Source organism: Bufo bufo, chromosome 8, assembly GCF_905171765.1.
Source record: "Bufo bufo chromosome 8, aBufBuf1.1, whole genome shotgun sequence".
NCBI classification, from domain to species: Eukaryota; Metazoa; Chordata; class Amphibia; order Anura; family Bufonidae; genus Bufo; species Bufo bufo.
Window position 1 is genome coordinate 192,219,324 of NC_053396.1, and position 19,946 is coordinate 192,239,269.

Genomic DNA, 19,946 nt, shown 5'->3' on the forward strand with positions numbered 1-19,946 from the left:
CAAATTACTGATTGTGAAAATTTACAATGTAATATGCACATATTGTGCGCACAATGTCATTACCTATAATCTATAATAAACAGACAATCACACAAATGCTGTACACCAAAAGTTAGGTATGTTCAAGCTAACAACCTATTCCTGAGACAGGTACAGTTAGCATACCCTACAATGGCAGCCTTGTGCACTATGAGACATTCAAGACCAGCTCTCTATCTACACAGACTTGAGAGCCAGTGACCCTCAAAGTTGCTTGACTTTTGTTGGATGGCTTGGGACACCTGCGCATTATCATTATCATTAATGTGACAAAAATTTGAAATTATTTTTTTTGGATGCATAAAAATATTTCGTTTTCTAATTGTCCTAAAATTTATATTCAATAACCTTTCTATACAGTTTTGTCTTGTAAACTCATTTACATAAACATGGGCATATGCGAAAGACATACAAATTAGCAGAATCTGCCTTGTTTTTCAGCTGAAACACTATTTGCATGTATTTCCCTGTTTACATGACAAAACAGTATAGAAAGGTTATTGAATATAAATGTTAGGACAATTAGAAAACGGAAAATTTTTATGCAGCCCTCCTAAGCAGTGAGAGAAGAGTTAGCTGGCATGAAATTTATTTTTTTCTAATTTTGTCACCCTAATGATAATGATCTAGGTGCGCAGGTCCCCCAAGCCACCCAACAAAAATCAAGCAACTTTGAGGCTCACTGGCTCTCAGTCAGATGAGATCTGGTTTTGAATGTCTCATTGCACACAAGGTTGCCATTGTAAGGTATACTGATGGTACCTGTCTCATGGATAGGTTGTTAGCTTGCACATACCTGTCACGGATCCGAGTGGGGGTAACTCTAATCCGTGGGATGTCAATATGAAAGATAGCTGCTAGGCCAGGACAGGAATCAGGGAGCAGGTCACCTCCTATCACATCCCTAATTCTGACCCTGTCTCCTAGCCGTATGAGCCGACCCTGATGGTAGGAGGGCTCATACTCAGGAACCTAAGAGCCCTACTAGCCCTCAGAGTGGCCCTAGACTAGGAGCAGAGTAAGATGAACTGTTCCTCCACATCACGGAAGAATAGGAGTCTCAGTGGCCAGGCTGCAAGGAAAGGGGCACATGTACAGCATATGGCAATGGCAGGTAAGTAAACTCGTATTACACGTACCTGCCACAGACACACAGCCTGGAACCCATGCACGAGAGCTGCTGTCCACTCTCTACTAACGTTCCCACTCCAGTCGCTGCCAACAGCCACTCCTAACCAGCACACCACTGGAATACCAACGGAATGCTGCCAGCAGACGACCAGGGATAAGAACATAGAGAGGGACAAGGGATCACCAACACGGACACGGAAGGCAAGGTGGCGGGGAATAAGCCACCAACCGCGCCATTAACGGTGAGCCCCCTAACGCTCTCCCTCCGGAGAACGCGCATGCACCCCAAGCAGATGGCGATGCATGCTGCACTCAGGGAGCAGGTCACCTCCTATCACATCCCTAATTCTGACCCTGTCTCCTAGCCGTATGAGCCGACCCTGATGGTAGGAGGGCTCATACTCAGGAACCTAAGATCCCTACTAGCCCTCAGGGTGGCCCCAGACTAGGAGCAGAGTAAGACGACCTGTTCCTCCACATCACGGACGAACAGGAGTCTCAGTGGTCAGGCTGCAAGGAAAGGGGCACATGTACAGCATATGGCAATGGCAGGTAAGTAAACTCGTATTACACGTACCTGCCACAGACACACAGCCTGGAACCCATGCACGAGAGCTGCTGTCCACAAGAACACAAACGGACACAGCCCACACCACACATCACACAGGAAGCCAGGACCATAAGCTGCAATAAAGATAAAGACACCACTAGACATATAACAATACAAGGACAATAATGTCTAACATAACTTATGACCACAAGGGTGGCCCTCACTGGCAGATGGTATATAACCAGGAGGATGCCTCCAGCTAACCATGGCTGAAGTACCCCTCAGATACAGGCATCCAGCGGAAGCTAAATAGCCCAAGTAGCCACACCCACACACAGACACACCCAGTGTTCACACACTAAGAAGGGAGTTAACCCTTCCTACACCAGGCAAGAGAAGAAAGCCACTTAAAGGGGTAATGTACAATCAACTATCACACTGCAGCTGTTACCGCAGGCAACGACATGCGTGGCAACCATGTCCTGGGAAATAGCCAGAAGGCCGAGACACTGCCACCACATGTACACAACACCACACGTTGCCACGAGCAGCCACAAGTGGAGGGAAGTGTCACAGTGCACACATACATAAACCTCGTGCACACCAGAGAAAGTGAATACATACACACACACATAGCCAGAGGCAACCGCACGCATTAACAGTGAGACGCCTAGCAACCAGCTCAGGCTGCTACACTGCCAACAAACACCTGTTGTCCGCGGCAACCGCACTTGAGGCAAACTACTAACAGCCCCAGGCTGTGGTTGACAAAACACCCAGACTGCGGGCAACTGCATGCGGCTCCCAAGGAGTCACGACCATACACATGGGCGTGACTATACCTGGCTTTTGGCATACAGCCTTTGTGTGATTATCTGTTATATGTTGTTTATTGTATGTTATAAGTAATGATTTATTTTAAAAATAATATAGTATCTATAAAAAGAGAATATTAATAATAGATAGGAAAATACTTATAATAAAAGATTATTAATAGGTAAAATAAGAACTATAAAAAAAAGAAGGTAATGGATGATAGATAGCATAATAAGGATTTTAAAAAGTCTAGAATATTTGCAATTATGAAGATATAATACTATATTCTAGATACTCGTGAATTCTCGAAATGCCGATATTCGCGATAAAAATTTGCGATTAGAATATTCACGCTCAACGCTAATGCTCGATTCTTCTTTCTCCTGACATCTGCCATTGGCCAAAATATAAACAATGGCCAAAGAGAAAAAGGCGCTCAAAAGGTTAATATGTAAAAGTAGAGTAGAGTCACTCAGGGGGTACAGTATGTTCACCTATTTGTGTTGTGCATAAAAGGTACAACACTAGTGAAAGCTCATGAAGCAAGCGCAGAGGTTGGTACTATGCTATCGTTCTCCAGGGGCAATGGCCAATCAACCAGAGGAATAGGGCAACCACAAGAAAGGAGCGGGCGGGCAGGCTGAGTCTCACTCTAGGGTGATAGCTGACAGGAGCAGACTCACCACCAATGGAGTAATAAACTATAATGCCTTTATTAAATGCAACTTACATGGACAATGCGTTTTGGGGTGCTCAGGACCCCTTTTTCAAGTCTAGAAGCAGGAGCAGGTGACTCCTAGCTTTCACCACTATAGCAGGAAAGAAGAAGGCACTCACACAGTCCACCCGCTCCTCCTTTCGTGTGGTTGGCCAAAATAAGCAGGTTCAGCTGACTTTGTTCTTATGTGTATGGCCACCTTAATTGTCTGCAGCCATCATAACTGTTTTCTAATCTGACCAACCACTATCTTCTCCTTATTTCTTTGAGTGTTGACTCATAGTCTTAAACAATATTGTGAATGATTATGGACAATGCTTTTGGAGAAAATGAGAACCTTATCACCATGCTAATAATAATATACCTCCATGAGATATTCCTATAATGTCCATACACCATATTTTTTTTATCATCTATCAGAAAAATAAGTCAATATTAGAACTATATTTCACCGAAGCCCCATGACTAATGTTCATTGTAGTGGCTGTATATTTCGAATCAACGATATGTCGGAATCCAACCCTGTGAGATCATGAAAGCCTTTACCAAACCAAAGTTGGGGGAAGGCTTTTCTAATCACACAGGACAAATTTCTATCCGGTCATAGACCCCAAATCTGCGAATTCTGTATAGACCCATAATATGGAATTGTGCACAGAGCTTTATTCACACCAATTTTGAATAACAAATTCATATTTTGCCAAATGGGAATTCGGATACTTCTTGGTAATGGCATCTTATGTAGTATATAATATGTGTATACAGAATCTCAATAGCCTACCGTAAATTTTCTGGTTTTGGTGTATAAAGGCTCTATACGCATTATTGTATTGTTGGATGAACTTGCTGTTTCTGGTAGGACTGCCGAAAATCTAATGGGTATGGAGAGCAACTCGCTCTTCCCGACAGATGATGTCAGGTGAGAAAAGGGTTGGGCGAATTGCATTTTTTCATCTGATCCTTTTGTTTGCCTTGGAGATAAACCTCCACCAAGAGGTATCTGGTGGCAGCTTTCACCTCTCTCCAAAATGATAAAATATACAGTACACACTCAACTGAACTGAACATGTATGTGTATAGGGAGTCGGGAGACATACCTGTTGTTTGGCCAACCGCTATTGAAGTTGTATGGACACCATTAACGGGTTCTCCAGGCCACAGATATTGATGACCTATCTTCTAGATAGGTTATCAATATCAGATCGGTTGGGGTCCGACACCCAGGCTCTTCATGATCAGCTATTTTGGGATGCTATAGTGACAGTGAGCAGAGCAGATACAGAAGGCTCTATACACTTGGCTGTTTCTGGCGCTGGCATACAGAACCTTAGCTCGCTTGATTGGGAAATCAGCTAGTTTTTGAACCCCCAGGAACCCCCACAGATCTGATATTGATGACGTATCTTATAGATCGTCAATGTCTGTGGCCTAGAAAACCCATTTAAATATATACCATTGAGGTTTTCGGTGTCATATAAATCCAGTTTTTTTTCTCTGTGCTCCGTGATAAACATTTCATGAGTACCGAGCATAAAAACATCAAACACAAAGACAAAAGAGATGAAAGATCACACACATAAAAAAAATCGCTACTCGATGGAAAAGATAAGATCTAAAAATAAAACAATTAAAATTGTGAACGTATCAGACCATGAAAAAGGACTTTCCCCACAACAGATTCTGTCACGCTGATGGTTTCCAAATTGAACCCTCTCAGGACAGAATCGCGCTAACCATCTCCATCTCACACGACCCAAGGTCTAGCATTACCTCAGGACAATTCTGACACATGCAATCATGATGCTTGAAGTCTTATCTTGATCTAATTTGCCAGTCATTACTCCATTTACAATCTTAGGTTTCCTTCTACCGACCCCTAAAGGAAATAAAATAGCCTCTGGGACATTTAGCTGATAATTTGCAGTTGTATGTACGTGTACACTACATAAAGCTTATTATTTTTTTTACTTACTGACATACTTTGTGTTTTAAGTCCTCATCGCTTCAATGTTTGCTTTCTGTGACTGGAATCTTTACATTCAGAGGCCACTTTCAGGTGAATTAATTCTCCTTGCGGGGATCCAGCTGGTGTGGGCAATGCTCCCTGGGAAAACCTATACAAATTAGTTCTCCACCAGTAGGAAGAAAAGAGACAGTTTTCTTCCATCTGGAGGACAACTAGTAAGGCCGGGTTCACATCACTATTTAGTTTTCTGTTCTTCTGATTCATCAGAAGAACAGAAAAATAGACAAAAAAAGAATCCTGTATTTTAAGCATCCATTATGCTCTTATAAGCACATTTTGCATCCTTTTAGCCGTTTCTGACTGATATCCGTTATTTCAGGTGAATAAACCTTCTGGTAGGACTTTTTTTCTGTCTAAAATAACAGATCTTAGATAGAAATGGCTAAAGCTACACTGATGCTACTAGCCAGTCGCTTCACTGGTTGTCCATCCACCTCAGGATACAGTTCAAACTTCTCACTCTCACCCACAAAGCTTTCCACCGTGCTGCACCTCCATACATCTCCTCCCTCATCTCCATCTACCACCCTACTTGTGCTCTCCGTTCTGTTAGTGACCTAAGATTAAAATTCTCCATAATTCCATACCTCTCACTCCGGTCTTCAAAACTTTTCTTGAGCTGCACCTACTCTACCCCGGAATATCAGGTCAATTCCAAACGTCCCTACTTTCAAACGTGCCTTAAAAACACATCTTTTCAGGCAGGCTTATCAAGCTTCCTAAAATGACTGTTCCCCGAGTAACCACTTCCCCTTCAACTCCTACACCAGGGATCAGTAACCTGCGGCTCTCCAGATGTTGTGAAACTACAATTCCCAAAATGCCTACTTGCTGTTTTCTTCTCAGAACTCCCATAGAAATAAATGGAGCATGCTGGGAATTGTAGTTTCACAACAGCTGGAGAGCCGCAGGTTGCTGATCCCTGGCCTACACCACTGCTTTCAGTACAATAATGGATTGACTATTACATATCACAATCAACTAACTTTTGTGTCACCCCCATTTCCTCATAGATTGTAAGATCTTGCGAGCAGGGCCCTCACTCCTAGTGTTTCAATTGTATATTAGCTAGTTACATTGTGATGTCTTTTTTTTTGTGTTTTTGTCTGGAAAAACTTCTATGTCATTGCAATTGAGTATCATTGAAGCTCTAATGTAAGTCTATGACGGACAAAAGTGTTAACTTTGTAATTGTTTGGGCTGAGTTTCTCAACTCCATCCTGCTCTATAGAAGGTTTCAATCTAGCTAGAAATGGTATATAAGGAGAGCAGTCAGAGCCCCTAGTATTCTGAAGTTAGGGACCAATGATTGGAGGGGAAGACTCTGCCAGTCTGCATAAGTGACCAGAAGAAGATGCTGAGATGGGGACGCTGAGCCACAGACCATGGGTCACCAGCCCTGTGACCAAGGAGCCTACCAGACTGCTGAGCTGCTACAGACCGTGGGCCTCCAGGCTTTGGCTAGGGTACCAGCCTTCTGAGAGAGGGAAAGCTAGCTCAGGCCTTTCCTCAGCATCAAACCCTTCCTCTGCCCGGGAGGAGACTGGAGAATCCAGCCTTATGCCTCGTCTGTCTTGTTTTGCACCTGAATCCCTCCAGTAAAGATGCACACTGGTTTACTGCAGACCCTGATTCTCTGAACTTATTTCCCATTGGGGTGTACCACGCATTACCATCCCATCCAGAGAGCAGCAACAAGTGATGACACCTCGACAATGAAAAAAAAAATTATGAGTAAAATGGATGCTTAAAATACATGATCCTTTTTTTCTGACGGATTAAAAGAACGAAAAACTAAGGTGATGTGACCCCGATGTAACTAATTAGTTGTTAGTTAGTTGTTTATTTTTTGAAAAAGGTTCCCAATGGTGTAAAGTAATGAGATAACTTGATACCAACCACTTGATATAAAATTAGACATGCGCCAATTGTAGCATCCAGCATCAGCCACTAATAAGTTTAGTGCATGTCTAGACAGTGTTTGTAAAAGGACAATGTATTATGAGGGTCATTTTTTAAGTTATTTTTGGAGTGTCTGTCCTACTGTTACTTGAGTTATTTGCACGACAGTTCTTAATTTTGGTGCATTTGAAAATGGGTGTATTTTGTGGAGAGTGGCTAGGTTGTGGTAGGACTGATTTCAAAGAGCTGCATGTCAGGTCAAAAGTTTGTCACCATTTGCTCCGTATGGGATTTAGTCTAAAAAGAGGCCACAGCATCTGAAACGGTGGCTGATATAAAAATCAAAAACAAGCTAAAAATTCAAATCAATTCCATTAAAAAGCTATGGGTGTCAATATGGCAGTGCAATTTTTTACAAGTAATAAAGCATAAGAAAAACGATATAAGTGTGGTGTGGCTGCAATAGTACTGACACGTAGAATAATGTTAACGCGCCATTTTTTCCGCATAGTGAACACTAATGTTGAGCGGATTGAAGTATCTAAAGTGGACCTCGATCTGAATTTCAGGAAAAATTTGATTTGCCATGAACCCGGATTTCCTCGCACTTCGTGGTAACGAATCCATTTTTACTAATATGTTGGCCGAAAATAAAAAATTATACTCACATCATCCACTTGATCGCGGAGAAGCCGTCCGCTGCCAAAGGATTTTTTTTTACCCCTGATTAACCCATGAGAAGACCATGGACAGAACACGTCTGTGATTCACGGACGTGTGAAAGAGACCTTATGTCCGAGCATGACACATTTGCCCCCAAAGACAAGGCCAGTGTCAGCTGGTTAAATAGCAGATGTCACACCTGTGCCGGTTACTCTGAAGTTGGTGTAACAGAATTGTTGGGAAGTTTTCAGTCTGAAGTATGAAGCTGCGAGATTAAGTGACTTTTCACACCATTATAAATAACTCCGGAAATGTGTAAATTTGCAACTCAAAACTGTAGCAGAGAATAAAACACAGCCTGAAATCTGGTCTGACAGCACTCTGGGCTCTCGACAAGTAGAGTACTTTCAGAGAAATAAACATTGTGTGACTGCTTCATATTGGCGATAATGACAATGTCTACCGAATAGTGAAAATTATAGGTACCCTTAAATTACAGGTTACTCATGCAGAAAAGCTGAATTCTTATTTAACTCATAGAAGTCTGAAGAATAATAGTCTTAGGCTAGGTTCGCATCGCCGTTTAAATTCCGGCATTTGGTTCTGGAATTACCTGATCCGGCATTTGCAGAGAGATCATAACCTCTAGGTATAACGGCAATGCCCCCGTTGCTCCTAGAGGCCCATTTGTGTAGTACCCCAGGGTAGGGGTACTCCAAATAGTTTATTGTTATGCATTGTATTTCACAGTTTGCTGGTAGTGATAGCCAGGAAACAAAGAAGATATGACAAAGATTTGTAGGAACAGGGTTAACTACCCTGGTCTTCCACTCTTAGGAGTGGTGGGCTGGTCCTGCTTCCTGCCAAGAGGGAGAGTTCCTTTGTAGCTACAGTGTGGAGAGGACACAACCTGCCTTGCTCCTACTCCTGATATATATATTACTCCAGAGAGAACCATTATCAAATCACTTCAAGTCAAGCCTTGAGAGGATAAGAGACAGCAGAGTGACCTGCTACGTATATTCAGCTTCTACAGACACTGCTGTGAAGGAAGGGAAAACAGGTCAAGGACACCCTCATCACCACACTACCACTAAGCCAGGATTATCTAAATGCTGAATTGCCACCAATCAACCCTCCTCAATATCCTTGCTGGTGCCAGGAGAGAATTGCACCAAAGCCTGTTACTACTGTTTGTATTCTCAGGTTCTACGTTGCACTTAGTAAAAGGACTTTGTTACGTTCAGTTCTGGCCTCATTCTTTAGAGATACAACTTTTACTCCCCAGGGAGCGCCAGTGACACAACTACACTACATCACGGCCACTACCACTCCCATCCGCTACACTGGTTCCCACAGGGGCTTGCTGCATAATTTGGCAGATTTACTTTTGTGCTTTACTAATGTTGGCCTAAGTGTGGACCCCAGAAGATATTCAGTGGAAGCTACAGCCACTGTGTGTTAACCAGACCCCGTGGGGGTGTTTCACACTCACTATCACTTGCTATAAAGGCCCAAAAATGCTCCATTCATCGTGAGCCAGCACAGTAGGAGTAATCAGTCATTTTGGATCTCTGCCTCGAGCGCTGACGCAACAGAGCACCACCCCTCCAGAGTGGGAAACTAGAGAAACGCCCAGCAGCAGACCGGGAGAACAAATGGCCCTCCTCCATAAAGGAACCATCCTTTCAGCAGGAAGAACTAAAGTTCTTTGTCCAAGTTCCCGGAGGGACGACAAAAACTAACTGTATCCCACTGGAAATAAAGGCCGCACCCTTATTGGAAAAGCCAGTGCGGAGCCAGAATATTGTTCCAGCTCCAGCGGACCTGTAGATTCAATGCCAAATTAATCTGAGTGAGTATTGCTGGGGAAATCAACTTTGAAAGACTGTTTGCACCATAATCTGCCTAACGGAGCACCATACTCCCCAATATTCGGCTGTTGCTGCAACTCTTAAAGGGACTACACACCTAGTTTGCTGCTGTTGCCTATAGAAACATGCTCCCAAAATGCAGTATTGCTTTCAGCTGACCTAACTAGATGGGAGAGCCATTTCTGACAGTAAGGACAATACCCAGCTGGGCTGTAGCAACCCACCATCTGCCTCTGCAGCTGCCTGCATCATGCCCCTGACCATGCCAAACTAATTTGGGGACCCCTGGCTCCCATGCTAGGCGGGAGAGCCCCTGACAAAATGTTGGCCACCTTCAAGCTGTACCTGGTGGCTCAAGACCAAAAAGTGGATATCTTAATCGCCATTTAGAGGGGGCTGCCTTCCGGGAAGTTAAATCCTGGCCTCGGCCTGAGCGGAGGACAGCAGAGCAGATCTTAGATTTAGGCTGAGTACCATTTTTTAAATTAGGATAGCCTCTTAACTCAAGATGCGTTTCTTTGAGAAGTGATAACAGCCTGTGGAGTCTTTAAGAGACTTGGCCTTGTCCTTCCAAGAGGCCCTGAGGGCCATCATCCATGTAGACATCCTGGAGGCTGAGAGTCAGGATCAAACCCTGAGAGAGCAGTTTATCGAGAGTGTCATTGATGAAACTCTAAAGAGTCAGCTAAAGATCCTATCAACTCAGCACCCAGATATACCTTTCTTGGATGTCAAAGAACTTGCCATCAGTATCCTAGGGTGAGACTGTAAGCCCGAATCTTCTGAGAACAATAACTTGTTACCCATTCTTCTGCCTGCAGCCCACAGCCGTACCATCAAGCATGAGGCTCAAGCTCTTGTCCCAGAACTCGGAAACAACATAGTTTGTTGTGCTACACTGTTTCAGTAGCTCTTATCCATCGCAATGAGAGCTATTGAAACAGAAGGGCGCTGGAGCACTCTGCTATTTCCCAGACTGGAGGTGGTCAGAACTGTGACTCATCTCTCCTTAGAGTGCCTCCTAGCCGAAAGCGTAAACAACTGGAGCAGCTGGAGCAGCGTCGCAAGACAGAGAGGTGAACTTCGGCAATCTCCCTGTTGTCCTTCGCAGATACTCCTAACCAGCCCTGGTTGCTGAATTGCATGTTGGAGACGAAACAACCTCTGCTGAACAGGTTGAAGGTGTGCTTGGTTTGGCGAGGAAACACCACCGAGTCTTCATCAAAACTCCATGGGCTATTGTAAAGTCTGCACTCATCCTCCCAGCAAAGAAAATTACAGACCCGTGCATCCTTCCATGTACCAGCAGGTGAAGAAGATGATACAGGACATGAAAGAGGCGAACATCATCCATGATAGCCACAGCCCATGGGCTGCCCCATGGTCCTTGTGAAGAAAAAGGATGGGGCCATCTGCTTCTGAGTGGACTACCACAAGATAAGCAATATTATGCACAAAGATGCATACCTCCTGCCACGCATTGAAGAGTCTCTCACAGCCCTCAGATCAGCTGCCTATTTTTCCACGTTAGAGTTGACCAGTGGCTATTGGCAAGTCCCTATGGTGCCTGAAAATAAGGAGAAGACTGCCTTTACTACACTAGTTGGCCTTTTCAAGTTTAACTGCATGCTTTGGGCTTTGCAACACCCCAGGGACCTTCCAGAGGCTGATGGAGAGAAAGAACCGACTGTCTTGCTATGTCTGTATGATGTCATCGTCTATTACAAGACCTATGAAGAGCGCTTGCAACATCTGGCCGAAGTGTAGCAAACCATTGCCCATCATGGGTTGAAGATAAAACCCTTAAAGTGCTATCTACTAAAGCCACAAGTGAAGTATCTGGGCCATGTGATAAGTGCTGAAGGCATGAAGCCAAACCCTGACAAAATCGATGCTGTGCAAAGCTAGCCTACTCTGAAGACAAAGAGATCAAGAACTTCCTCGGCTTTGCAAGTTATTACAGGAAGTTTATACCGCACTTTGCTCAAATTGCAGAGCCTATTCAAGAACTCCTGAAGGGTCATCTCAAGAACTGGCATAATGTCAGGATAACGGTTGAGTGGAATGATGAGAGAGAAGCCACTTTCCAGCTACTCAAGAAAAAACTTACTGAGCCACAAATCCGGGGTTACCCCAACTATGACCAGCCATGCCATCTATACGAATGCCAGTAAGAAGGGTTTAGGAGCTGTGCTGTCTCAGGTGCAAGATGGGACCGAGAGAGTCATCGCCTATGCCAGCAGATCCTTGTGGGAGCTGGAGCGAAATTACCAAAATTATAGCTCCTTCATACTGGAGTTCCTGGCCTTGGTGTGGGCTGTAACAGGGAAGTTCAAGGACTATTTGGTAGCCACCCCTTTTACTGTTTATACCGAGACCGCTGGCTCATTTGAACACTGCATGTCTGGGAGCCCTGGAGCAGAGATGGGCCTCTAGGCTTGCAAACTTCAATTTCTCCAGCAAATATCGGGCTGGCAAGACTAATGACAATGCCAACGCCTTGGCCAGGCTACCTGCTCAAGAAGAACTAGTTTCCACAGATGAACAGTGGGAGGACATGGAGATGCCAGTGTTCAATTCCCGGTTTGCTTAGCAAGAAGCCCAGTACATCACCTAAGACCTCCAGAGCCGTCTTCTCATTGCTCTACCTGGTACACTCCATATTACCTCATGTTTAGACAGTACGGCTGCCTGCCTGTGGACCTTGCCCTTGATATTCCTGTTCCAGACTCTGAGCAACTTCTTCCCCAAATCGAATGGGTCAAGTTACACCAGTGCCTGGAGGACTTCAAAGAAATTGTAGACTCCAGAATAGGGAAAGTCCAACAAAAGCAAAAACTTTGATCTCCATGCCCATACTGGACCCTTACAACCTGGAGACCAATTCTGGCTCAGAAATAATCACCCAGTTAGCAAACTGTACAGTCACTGGGAGCATGAGCCATATACGGCGGTAGCCATACCTTCATCTGAGTTTTATGAAATTCATCTGAGGGATAAGAGCAATCAGCTGGTGTTCCACAAGTGGCTCAATAGTGTCTGCAAGGTAGTGGACAAGTCACCTGAGCTGCTGTTGTCTTCCACTCCATTGGCCTCTCCAGCCACAAAGCTGGGTCCTGCTACCAGTCACTGAACAATTCTTAGTAGTCGAAGACTCTACTTCCGCCTATGAAGACCCCGAACTGTCATTGTGGAGGTCCCAGCGATCCACCTGCCCGTTATCTGGAGTAGAGCTGCAGACCCAAGAAGTTCTACTACCCCACTGTGGAATGTCAAGGACTCTGATGCATAATAGCCACTAGCTGGATATTGTGCTTTCTGATTTAGTTTAGGATAGCTAGCATCCCTTTTTGGCACTATGGACTTTTATTATTTTATGTCCCTCTGGTAGTTAGAACTGTTAGCCTAGGCTATTTATTTATGTATAAGCACCTTTGTCCTTAACCTGGTCTATTCATACAATGGGAGGGAGTGGGTCAGTGAGAACTGCGGCCTTGGACATCTGATGCAGGACTACCAGGAAGAGACCACAAGCACAACCCGAGGACGGCTTGCCTTTTACCATGGAAGTATGTAGTACCCCAGAGTAGGGGGTACTCCAAATTGTTTACTGTTATGCTTTGTATTTCACTGCTTGTTTCCTCGCTATCACTACCAGCAAGGAAGATATGACAAAGATTGGTAGGAACAGATTAACCACCCTATTCCTTCACCCGTAGGAGTGGTAGGCTGGTCCTGCTTCCTGCCAAGAGAGAGATTTCTTGTGTAGCTACAGTGTAGAGAGGACGCAACCTGCCTGACCTGCTATATTCAGCTTCTACAGACACTGCTATGATGGGAGGGAAAATGGGCACCCCCAACCAACCTGCCTCAATACCCTTGCTGGTGCCATAAAAGAATTGCACCGAAAATGAAAATGTCTGAACTATTAAAATATACAAAAAAATAAAAAATTGTATATTGCGCGATTTGCAATTTTTTTGTCACCTTTACCCCCCCCCATAATTGAATAACAGTGATCAAATAGTCATATGTACCACAACAACAGCTTATACAGCTTTGTAGATGGAAATATAAAAAAATTATGGCTGTCAGAAAATGGAGATGCAAAGAAATTTAGATTTTTTTCAAAGGTTTTTATTTTTTAAAGTAGTAAAACAAACAAAAAACCCTAGGTATTGCTATATGCGCATTGGGCCGCAGAATTAGGACGTCATGTCATTTTTAGCGCACAGTGAATGCTGTGATGTCAAAACTCCAAAAACCTTGCTGGAATTGTGTGGTTTTAAAAAAAAAAAAAATTCTGTTTAACCCCCCAAATAATTTTTTTCCCCATTTTACAATAACAGACATGGTAAATTGAATGATGCCCTTAAAAAAATACAACTTATCCAACAGAAAATAAGCCCTCATATGGTTGGTTATATGAACGGAAAAAACGAAAGTGAAAAACAAAAAATGGGCCCGGTACTTAAAGGGTTAAAGATTGGTTGCTATGGGCAGCACACTTATGGGCAACTAGATTTGCCTATAGCAACCAATCACAGTGCAGCTTTCATTTAAAAGGCCACTCTTGAAAAATTAAAGCTGCTCTGTGATTGGTTGCTATGGGCAGCACAGACATTTTTACATTTATGGGCAACTAGCTTTGCCTATAGCAACCAATCACAGTGCAGCTTTAATTTCATATGCTGCTCTTTAAAAATGAGAGCTATACTGTGATTGGTTGCTATGGGCAACACAGCCAGTCTTACTTTTAGACACTTTCTCTTAGATTCATGGACCAAGTTTAATGAAGCGATGTGTCTATCACAGCAAAGGCTCGCCAATTATCTGTTTACTGGCAAATAAACGCTATCAATCTGGCAGGGGATTTTTGTATTATAGGAAAAAACATTGCCTCGCAGATTTCTGAGGATCAGTTCAGCTCCATAGACAAACGAGCCCTCATCTTCTAGTACTGTCTTAATTACACTCATATAGACATGGTCAGCTGAGCATTAATTAAACCAGCAAGTCATATAACATAGACTGACAAGATGTCTACGTCTTCACAGGCAGGCAATGCAAGATTCAGTTCTAAGTGGTCTTCTCGTCTGGAAAGCCAAATTTGTGCCGGTGTACTAGTTAGTTGGGGACAATTCAGTATAAGACACTGGGGGAGATTTATCAAAACTGGTGTAAAGTAGAACTGGCTTAGTTGCCCATAGCAGCCAATCAGATTCCACCTTTCATTTTCCAAAGAAGCTCTGAAAAATGAAAGGAGAAATATGATTGGTTCCTATGGGCAACTGAACCACTTTTCCTTCTTAGCCACCAGTTTTGATAAATCTCCACTGTGTGATGGGCTTTTAAATAGCACTTGTTTTCTTAATCACTAAATACATTTTTGAATAACATCATGCATTTTTTTTTGTTACGTGCATTTATTACCATTTTTTGTGGCCTTTTTGAAAATAGTGTGCTTAAAGGGGTATTGTCATCTGAGACAATGGGGGGCATATCGCTAGGATATGCCCCCATTGTCCGATAGGTGGGGGTACATCCTGGGGACCCGCACCTATGTCGACAATGGACTCCGGTCCGGGCTACCACCAAGCGCTCTCTCCATAGATGTAAATGGGAGCGCATCGGGCATGATTGGCTTACGCTCCCATTCACTTCTATGGGCCCGACGGAAATAGCCAGCCAGCGCTTGGCTATTTTCGGCGGCCTCATAGAAATTCAGTGCGCCCTCCACCACTTCCGGGCTCCTTTTAGGCGATAGGACCTGCACCTATCAGACAATGGATGCATATCCTAGCAATATCCCCCCTATTGTCTCAGATGAGACAACCCCTTTAATGATGTTTTTCACCTAGAGAAAAATGCCATCATGTGTGTTTGAAAAGAAGAAACAAAGACAAAAAAAACCACACCACCTAATGGTCAAAAATGGCAGAAGCAAAAATTGTTTTGTTAGTCCTGTGTTTTATACCTCTCCCATAGACCTTCAGCTGACATCTGGACCTGGTGTTCTCACAGCAAAAAAAGCCACTAAAAGCTCAAAAGTGAAAAATAAAATAAAAAAAGCCATTAAAAACCTAAAATAGGTTTTGCTATTTACCATGGGCATTTACTTACCTATTCAATGGTTAAAGCCCACCTGTCAGCAGATTTGTACCTCTGACACTGGCTGACCTGTTACATGTGCACTTGGCAGCTGAAGACATCTGTGTTAGTCCCATGTTCATATGTGCCCGCATTGCTGAGAAGAATGATGTTTTATATATGTAAATGAGCAAGGGTTAACTGGATCCCCGCTCTGAAAAAAGACATTTCCCTGTATCAATGTATCAAGACTACTAAGAGTGCTATCTGCAACCAATGCTAATATGTCTGAAAAGTTCTTACCTATATCTCGATGTTCCCAGATGTCATAGGTGGTACAATGCAGGCAAATTTCTTAATCCTTTCCAAGCGATGATGTAGAGTACTCGATCGCCGCAAACCGCAGGTCAATTCAGACCTGCTGTTTGCGGCTTTTACCTGCGGTTCCGGCGGCGGCGGGCGGTGCCATCGGGTCCCCATGCGGTTGTGGGGGGGGGGGACCCGATGGCATGGAAGGCAGCGCGATGTCTAAGGAAGGCATCGTGCTGCCTTCCGGTGACGAGCCTGTGAGATCCAGCCCCCTGGATCTCACAGGCTGGAAGCTGTATGAGTAATACACACAGTATTACTCATACAGACAATGCATTCCAATACAGAAGTATTGGAATGCATTGTAAAGGAATAGACCCCCAAAAGTTCAAGTCCCAAAGTGGGACAAAAAATAAAGTGAAAAAAAAGTTGAAAAAATAAAGTTTTCCCCCCAAAAAATAAACAAAAACGTAATTTTCCCCAAATAAAGGTAAAAAAAAATTGGTAAAAAATAGGGGGGTAAAAAAGTATACATATTAGGTATCGCCGCGTCCGTATCGACTGGCTTTATAAACATATCACATGACCTAACCCCTCAGATGAACACCATAAAAAATAAAAACTGTGCTAAATAAACAATTTTTTTGTCACCTTATATCACAAAAATTACAACAGCAAGCGATCAAAAACTGTTTTCCCACCAATATAGTACCAATCTAACCGTCACCTCATCCCGCAAAAAATGAGCCCCTACCTGAGACAATCGCCCAAAAAATAAAAAAACTATGGCTCAGAATATGGAGACACTAAAACATCATTTTTTTTGTTTCAAAAATGATATTATTGTGTAAAACTTGCATAAATAAATAAAAAGTATACATATTAGGTATCGCCGCGTCCGTATCGACCGGCTCTATAAAAATATCACATGAGCTAACCCCTCAGATAAACACTGTAAAAAATTTAAAATAAAAACTGTGCTAAATAAACCAATTTTTGTCACCTTACATCACAAAAAGTGTAATAGCAAGCGATCAAAAAGTCACACGCACCCCAAAATAGTACCAATAAAACCATCATCTCATCTCGCAAAAATCATACCCTACCCAAGATAATCGCCCCAAAATTGAAAAAATTATGGCTCTCAGACTATGGAAACACTAAAACATGATTTTTTTTGCTTCAAAAAAGAAATTATTGTGTAAGGCCTAGTTCACACGAACGGTTTTTTTTGCGAGTGTATGGGCCGTTTTTTTGTGTTCTGTATACGGAACCATTCATTTCAATGGTTCCGCAAAAAAAACGGAATGTACTCCGTATGCATTCCGTTTCCGTATTTCCGTTTTTCCGTTACGTTGAAAGATAGAACATGTCCTATTATTGCCCGCAAATCATGTTTCGTGGCTCCATTCAAGTCATTGGGTCCGCAAAAAAAATGGAACACATACGGAAATGCATCCGTATGTCTTCTGTCTCTGTTCCGTTTTTTGCGGAACCATCTATTGAAAATGTTATGCCCAGCCCAATTTTTTCTATGTAATTACTGTATACTGTATATGCCATACGGAAAAACGGAACGGAAAAACGGAACAGAAACGGAAACACAACGGAAACAAAAAATGGAACAACGGATCCGTGAAAAACGGACCGCAAAAAACTATAAAAGCCATACGTTCGTGTGAACTAGGCCTAAAACTTACATAAATAAAAAAAGTATACATATTAGGTATCGCCGCATCCGTGACAACCTGGTCTATAAAAATATCACATGATGTAACCTGTCAGATGAATGTTGTAAATAACAAAAAATTTAAACGGTGCCAAAAAAGCTATTTCTTGTTATCTTGCCTCACAAAAAATGTAATATAGAGCAACCAAAAATCCATATGTACCCTAAACTAGTACCAACAAAACTGCCACCCTATCCCGTAGTTTCTAAAATGCTTTGTTACTGGGAAAAATTGATAAAAATGGAAAATTTGCCAAAAAATTGAAATTCTGAAATTTCATCTCCATTTGCCAATAACTCTTGTGGAACACCTAAAGGGTTAACAACGTTTGTAAAATCAGTTTTGAATACCGTGAGGGGTGTAGTTTCTTAGATGGGGTCACTTTTATGGAGTTTCTACTCTAGGGGTGCATCAGGGGGGCTTCAAATGGGACATGGTGTAAAAAAAAACTGTCCAGCAAAATCTGCCTTCCAAAAACCGTATGGCATTCCTTTCCTTCTGCGCCGTAGTTTACGACCACATATGGGGTGTTTCTGTAAACTACAGAATCAGTGCCATAAATATTGAGTTTGGTTTGGCTGTTAACCCTTGCTTTGTAACTGGAAAAAAATTATTAAAATGGAAAATCTGCCAAAAAGTGAAATTTTGAAATTGTAACTCTATTTTCCATTAACTCTTGTGGAACACCTAAAGGGTTAACAAAGTTTGTAAAATAAGTTTTGAATACCTTAAGGGGGGTAGTTTATAGAATGGGGTCATTTTTGGGTGGTTTCTATTATGTAAGCCTCGCAAAGTGACTTCAGACCTGAACTGGTCCCTAAAAATTGGGTTTTTGAAAATTTCTGAAAAATTTCAAGATTTGCTTCTAAACTTCTAAGCCTTGTAACATCCCCCGCCAAAAAATAAGATATCATTCCCAAAATGATCCAAACATGAAGTAGACATATGGGGAATGTAAAGTAATAACTATTTTTGGAGGTATTACTATGTATTATAGAAGTAGAGAAATTGAAACTTGGAAATTTGCAATTTTTTTACAAATTTTGGGTAAATTTGGTAAGATTTTTTTTACTTCATTTTACCAGTGTCATGAAGTACAATATGTGATGAAAAAACTATCTCAGAATGGCCTGGATAAGTCAAAGCGTTTTAAAGTTATCAGCACTTAAAGTGACACTGGTCAGATTTGCAAAAAATGGCCAAGTCCGTAAGGTGAAATAGGGCCGAGTCCTTAAGGGGTTAATACAGAATGCTTAGTAAAATAGGGCTGGAGGGGTTAAAAAATAATAAAAAATAATTTAACTCACCTTAATCCACTTGTTCGCGCAGCTCGGGTTCTCTTCTTTCTTCAGGACCTGGGTAAAGGACCTTTGATGACATCACTGCGCTCATCACATGATCCATCACCATGATGATGGATCATGTGACGGACCATGTGATGAGCGCAGTGATGTCACCACAGGTCCTTTTCCTTCTGCACAGCAAAGAAGAAGAAAGAAGAGAAGCCGGGCTGCACGAACAAGTGGATTAAGGTGAGTAAAAAATTTTTAACCCCTCCAGCCCTATTTTACTAAGCATTCTGTATTAAGAATGCTATTATTTTTCCTTATAACATTATAAGGGAAAACAATAATGATCAGGTCCCCATCCTGATCATCTCCTAGCATCCATGCGTGAAAATCGCACCACATCCGCAAGCAAGTGCGATTTACACGCAGCCCCATTCACTTCTATGGGGCCTGCGTTGCGTGAAAAACGCACAAAATAGATTTTCACCCAATGCACAAGTGATGCGTGAAAATCACCGCTCATGTGCACAGCCCCATAGAAATGAATGGGTCCGGATTCAGTGCGGGTGCAATGCGTTCACCTCAGGCATTGCACCCGCGCGGAAATCTCGCACGTGTGAAAGAGGCCTAAGAGGGTAAAATATCAGGGATGATAGATTTTTCATTTGTACATAATCCTGGAGATTAAGGCCACCATTAGAGTCAATTGAGAGGGTACCATGGGTGAGGGGCCTGGCCTAACCCGTCAGCTCCCAGGACAAGCAGCCACCCTCTTATTTATGATCGCAGACCTTCAAGAGGAAACTGGA